We start from the raw sequence: 6,639 nt of genomic DNA, 5'->3' as shown, positions 1-6,639 counted from the left end.
GATCCATGCAGGGCAGGTGTTCAGTCCCAGGGGTCCTAAGTTTGGTGACAAGCTTGGAGGGGACAATGTTGTTGAACACTGAGCAGTAGTCAATAGACAACATTCTCACATAAGGTATTCCTCTTATGTAGGTGGCCTGTTCTGTTCTTCCTTCAAGTGAAAAGCTTCCTTAAAGCCCTTAACCAAAATGCAGTTTTAAGAAATACCCCAAAAAAAAAAGTAAGAGATAAGAATAACAAAAAAATGAATTGAGCAGCAGTAAATAAAACAATAGCGGGGCAATATACAGGGGGTACCAGTACAGAGTCAATGTGTCAATGTGCGGGGGCACCGTGTCGAGTAATTGAGGTAATTACGTACATGTAGGTAGAGTTATTAAAGTGGCCTATGCATAGTAATAACGTAGCAGCAGCTCGGGGGGGGGGGGGGGTACACTTGGCGTCTTCCGGTACCGCTTGTCGTGCAGTAGCAGAGAGAACAGTCTATGACTAGGTGGCTGGTGTCCTTGACAATTTTTAGGGCCCTTTTCTGACACCGCCTGTTATAGAGGTCCTGGATGGCAGGAAGCTTGGCCCCGGTGAATGTACTGGGCCGTACGCACTACCCTCTGATAGTACCTTTGCGGTCGGAGGGCCGGATAGTTGCCATACCAGGCAGTGAATCCTTTGTCTTGATCACGTTGAGGGAAAGGTTGTTGTCCTTGCACCACACGGTCAGATCTCTGACCTCCTCCCTATAGGCTGTCTCATCGTTGTCCGTGATCAGGCCTACCGGTGTTGTGTCATCAGCAAACTTAATGATGGTGTTGGAGTCGTGCCTGGTCGTGCCTGGTCGTGCAGTCATGTGTGAACAGGGAGTACAGGAGGGGACTGAGCACGCACCCCTGAGGGGMCCCCGTGTTGAGGATCAGCGTGGCGGATGTGTTGTTATCTACCCTTACCACCTGTGGGCGGCCCATCAAGAAGTCCAGGATCCAGTTGCAGAGGGAGGTGTTTAGTCCCAGGGTCCTTAGTTATGAGCTTTGAGGGCACTATGGTGTTGAACTCTGAGCTGTAGTCAATGAATAACAATCTCACATAGGTGTTCCTTTTGTCCAGGTGGGAAAGGGCAGTGTAATAGAGATTGTATCATCTGTGGATCTGTTGGTGCGGTATGCAAATTGGAGTGGGTCTAGCGTTTCTGGGATGATGGTGTTGGTTCTTATTCTTCTGTTGCTGTCTCTGTCTTGTCTGATGTGTCTCTCCTCTTCTGTTGCTGTCTCTGTCTTGTCTGATGTGTCTCTCCTCTTCTGTTGCTATCTCTGTCTTGTCTGATGTGTCTCTCCTCTTCTGTTGCTGTCTCTGTCTTGTCTGATGTGTCTCTCCTCTTCCGTTGCAGTCTCTGTCTTGTCTGATGTGTCTCTCCTCTTCTGTTGCTATCTCTGTCTTGTCTGATGTGTCTCTCCTCTTCTGTTGCTGTTTCTGTCTTGTCTGGTGTGTCTTTCTCCATCACCTATTCTTCTGTTGCTGTCTCTGTCTTGTCCAATGTGTCTCTCCTCTTCTGTTGCTGTCTCTGTCTTGTCTGGTGTGTCTTTCTCCACCTATTCTTCTGTTGCTGTCTATGTGTCTTGTGTCTCTTTCGTTTTTGATTTTTTTTGCAATTTTCACCTAAAATGACATACCCAAATCTAACTGCCTGTAGCTCAGGCCCTGAAGCAAGGAAATGCATATTCTTGGTACCATTTGAAAGGAAAAACTTTGAACTTAGTGGAAATGTGAAAGGAATGTAGGAGAATATAACAGAATAGATCTGGTAAAAGATAATACAAAGACAAAACCAACAGTTATTTTGTATTTTTTTTGTACCATCATCTTTGAAATGCAAGAGACAGGCCATATTGTATTATTCCAGCCCAGGTGCAATTTAGATTTTGTCCACTAGATTGCAGCAGTGTATGCGCAACGTTTTTGACTGATCCAATGAACCATTGCATTTCTGTAAAAAATGTTGTATTAAGACTGCCCAAATGTGCCTAATATGTTTATTAATAACTTTTCATGTTCAAAATGATGCACTCTCCTCAAACAATAGCATGGTATTCTTTCACTGTAAGAAGAAGATTTGTTTACACTAGTCTAGTCAGGAGTAACCAAGGCATGCTGGTGAGGAGAGATTGTTACACTAGTCGAATCAGGAGTCAACCCGACGGCATCTGGTAAAGAGAGTGTTACAGTAAGTCTAATCAAGTGGAAGTAACCAGGCATCCTGGTAAAGAGAGTGTTACTGTAGTCTAGGTCAGAAGTAACCAAGGTATCTGGTGAGAGAGTCTACCAACCTAAGTCTAGTAGGAAGTAAACAGAAGGATCACGTGAGGAGAGTGTTCAACTAATCTAGGCAAGGAAGTAACCAAGGCATCTGGCTAAAGAGAGTGTACAGTAGCCTAAGTCAGGAAGTAAACTCAAAGGCAATCTGGTAAAAGAGATGTTACAGTAGCCTTAGTCAGGAAGTAAGCAAGCGCATCTGGCGAGGAGCTAGTGTTGCACCTAATCTAGTCAGGAAGTAAACCAAGGCATAATCGGGAGGAGAGTGTTTTACTGTAGTCTAGTCAGGAAGTAACAAGGTAATCTGGTGAGGGAGTCTTAACTAGTCTAGTCAGGAAGTAACAAAGGCAATCAAGTGAGGAGAGTGTTAACAGCCTAATCTAGGCAAGGAAGTAATCCAAGGCATCTGGTCAAAGAGAGTGTTACAGTAGCCTAGTAGGAAGTAACCAAGGCATCTGGTAAAGAGAGTGTTACAGTAGCCTAGTCAGAGAAGTACAAGGCATCTTGGCGAGGAGAGTGTTGCACTAATCTAGTCGAGGAAGTAACCAAGGCATCTGTAGAGGAAAGTGGTTACTGTAGTCTAGTCAGGGAAGTTAACAGGTATCTGATGAGGGAGAGTCTGACACTAGTCTAGTCAGGAAGTAACCAAGGCATATGGTGGAGGTGTTACAAACTAGTCTAGTTCAGGAAGTAACAAAGGATCAAGTGAGGAGAGTTATACACTAGTCTAATCCAGGAAGAAACCAAGGGCATCTGTGAAGAGAGTGTTACAGTGTTTTGTCAGGAACGTAACCAAGGCATCTGGTGAGGAGAGTGTTACAGTAGTCTAACCCAGGAAAGTACCAAGGCCATCTGGTGAGGAGAGTGTTACTGGTAGTCTAGTCAGCAAAGTAACCACAGGCATCTGGTGAGGAGAGTGTTTACAGTAGTCTAATCAGGAAGTAACTAAGGACATCTGGTGAGGAGAGTGTTACAGTAGTTTGTCAGGAAGTAACCAAGGTATCTGGTGAGGAGAAGTGTTACATCTAGTCTAATCCAGGCAAGTAACCAAGGCATCTGGTTGAGGAAGTGTTACAGTAGCTTTTGTCAGGAAGTACCAAGGTATCTGGGTGTGGAGAGTGGCTACAGTAGTTTGTCAGGAAGTAACCAAGGCAATCTGGTGTGGAGAGTGCCTACAGTAGTTTGTGTCAGGAAGTAACAAGGAGCATCTGGTGAGGAGCATTGTTTACACTAGTCTAATCAAGGAGTATCCAGAGGCATCTGGTGAGGAGAGTGTTTAGCTGTAGTCTAGTCAGGAAGTAACCAAGGTCTGGTGAGGAGAGTGTTTACAGTATGTCTAATCAGGAAAGTACTAAGGCAATCCTGGTGAGGAGAGTGTTACAGTAGTCTAATCAACGGACAAGTAACCAAGGCATCTGGTACAAGAGTTTTACACGGTAAGTTTTGTCAGGAAGTAACCAAGGCATTCTGGTGCAGGAGAGTGTTTCTCTCTAGTCCTAGGCAGGAGTAACCAAGGCAGTATGGTGGAGAGTGTTACACTAGTCTAGTCAGGCAAGGTCACAAAGGCATCAAGTGACGGAGAGTTTATACACTAGTCTAGATCAGGAAGAAACCAAGGCATCTGGTGAGGAGAGCTGTGAAGCAGTAGTCTAATCAGAGTAACCAAGGCATCTGGTGAGGGGAGTTACACTAGTCTCAATCAGGAAGTAACAAAGGCATCTGGGTGAGAGAGTGGTTACACTAGTCCTAATCAAGGAAGTAACGCAAGCATCTGGTGCAGGAGAGTGCTACAGTAGTTTTGTCCAGAAGTACCAAGGCATCTGGTGAGGAGAATGTTACACTGGTCTAAATCAGAAAGCAACCAAGTGCATCTGTGTGAGGAAGAGTGGTTCACTGTAGTCTAAGGTCAGGAAGTAACCAAGTATCTGTGTGAGGAGCAGTGTTACAGAGTCTAATCAGGAAGTAACTAAGGATCCTGGTGCGGAGGTGTACAGTAGTCCTAATACAAGAAAGTAACGCAAGGGCATCTTGGACAAGAGTGTTTAAGCAGTAGTTTTGTCAAGGAAGTAACAAGGCATCTGTGAGGAGAGGTGTTTTCTCTAGTCTAGTCCAGGAATAACCAAGGCATATAAGGTGGAGAGTGTTACACTAGTCTAGTCAGGAAGTAACAAAGGATCCAAGTGAGCGGAGAGTAATATACATAGTCAAATCAGGCAGAAACCCAAGGCATGTCTGGTGAGGAGAGTGTGACAGTAGTCTAATTCAGGACAGTAACCAAGGCATCTGGTGAGGGGAGTTACACTAGTCAAATCAGGAAGTAACCAAGGCAATCTGTGAGGAGAGTGTTACACTAGTCTATCAGGAAGTAACCAAGGCATCTGGTGAGGAGAGTGCTCCAAGTTTTTTGTCAGGAAGTAACCAAGGCATCTGGTGAGAGATTGTTACATCTAGTCTAATCAGGAAGCAACCAAGGCAATCTGGTGAGACGAGTGTTACTGTAGTCTAGTCAGGAAGTAACCAAGGTATCTGGTGAGGAGAGTGTACAGTAGTCTAATCAGGAAGTAACTAAGGCATCTGTGAGGAGAGTGTTACAGTAGTCTAAATCAAGACGTACCAAGGCATCCTGGTAAAGAGGTGTACAGTATTTTGTCAGGAGTAACCAAGGCATCTGGTGAGGAGAGTGTTTCTCTAGTCAAGAAGTAACCAGGCATCTGATGAGGAGAGTCTTACACTAGTCTAGTCAGGGAAGTAACCAAGGCATATGGTGAGAGTGGTTACTACTAGGTCTAGTAGGAAGTAACAAAGGCATCAAAGTGGAGGAGAGTTATAAACACTAGTACTATCAGGAAGAAACCAAGGCACTCTGGTGAGAGAGTGGTGACAGTAGTCTAATCAGGAAGAACCAAGGCATCTTGGTGAGGGGAAGTTAGCACTAGTCTAATCAGGAAGTACCAAGGCATCTGTGTGAGGAGAGTGTTAGGTTAGTTGTGAAAAATAATAGAAATACAAAGCTGTTTAAAATTATGTGTCCTCAATAGTATGTAATCTAAAGAATCTCACATTGCTGGTAGAAACTGACTAAGAAGATTAACCATAGGAGGTCTTATCAACTTGTAACAGGTATGTGTTTGGGGGTCAATGTCTTTTTAATTCAGATAGCCTAGGGGCTATGAAGCTTCTTATCTGTCATGTTTGGAGTTGTGTTGCTCTGTTATTGCGGAACTTTTTCTTACAGTTGGTTGCCGCTGGTCATGTCAGTGTTCCAGTCACTTTAATAAGAGCCACTGGCCACTAAAAAAAACTTCTCTCTTAGAAAACAGCCTATGTGGCATTGATAATGGTCAACATTTATATATATCTCTCCAAATGACTAGCAAAGTGTAAATAGAGATCATTTTGGTCCTAAAATCAGTCTCGTGCAAATCTGAAGTTTTGTGAGATTGTGTTGGGCGCATGCATGCAAACAAAATGAAGTTTGGGTTTTTTCTGTCTTGCCCACAGCTGGCCAGCACACAAGGTAAATCATCAACTAACGCCTATGGGGCCCTTAGTTAGGGGAACCATCGGTAAACATTAGGAGGCAAATTAATATGGGACCAAATGTTGAATTTCCAAGTAACTTAAAAACCTCAAACCAATTATATAATTGTAGAAATTATATTGCAATATTGAACGCATTTTATGATACAGACTAAAACATGTGAACATGAAAATATTCCCATTTATATTGTGTAATGTTGACGGTCCTAACCTAGCCCAAGGCTATCCAGGGTCAAGACAGGTCGCACATCAGCCAGCTGGAAGCTAATTGCAAAATATTGTTACCACCTTCCACGCACACGTCCAAACCACCCCGAAATCAAACTCACGTTTCAATCAGTCATGGGCCCTAGCATATCTAATGAACCAAATCTAAAACGAGCCAAATCAGGAAGTCACGCCTTTTAAACCTACTATGACATGTTGTACCTCTACGTTGCTTACCTGGCAGATGAGCCAAGCGAGGAAGAACAGATGAGAACAGCCAAGGCCCAGTTGAAGGCACTTAGAACAGCAGCAACGTAAAAAGTTTAAAGGGGAAAGGAGGGGGATGGATTTTTTTAGGCCAACCAACAGACACAGAACAAAACAGCAGGCCAAAGTTAACAAATTCTTCGGATCGGTGTCCCGTCCAACGGACGTTTGAGGCTAATGTAGGGAGGATAATGCAATTAGCCATGAAGGTTGTAAGTGAAAAGAACCATTTCCCAGGAACATAGACATATCTGATAGTTCAGGAAGCTTAAAATCCTTCTAATCTAACTGCACTGGGCCAGATTTACAGTAACTAGTACAGTGA

At 43.9% G+C, this 6,639-nt stretch overlaps 1 protein-coding gene across 3 annotated transcripts in view; it reads left to right on the top strand.

The window, feature by feature from the left end:
* Window positions 1–6,639, top strand: part of amacr (alpha-methylacyl-CoA racemase) — a 410,966-nt gene that overhangs the window by 399,908 nt on the left and 4,419 nt on the right. The window lies entirely within an intron of this gene.

Source organism: Salvelinus sp. IW2-2015, linkage group LG4q.1:29, assembly GCF_002910315.2.
Source record: "Salvelinus sp. IW2-2015 linkage group LG4q.1:29, ASM291031v2, whole genome shotgun sequence".
NCBI classification, from domain to species: Eukaryota; Metazoa; Chordata; class Actinopteri; order Salmoniformes; family Salmonidae; genus Salvelinus; species Salvelinus sp. IW2-2015.
The sequence above is the reverse complement of the archived record's forward strand: the minus strand, read 5'-3'. Positions and strand labels throughout refer to the sequence as shown.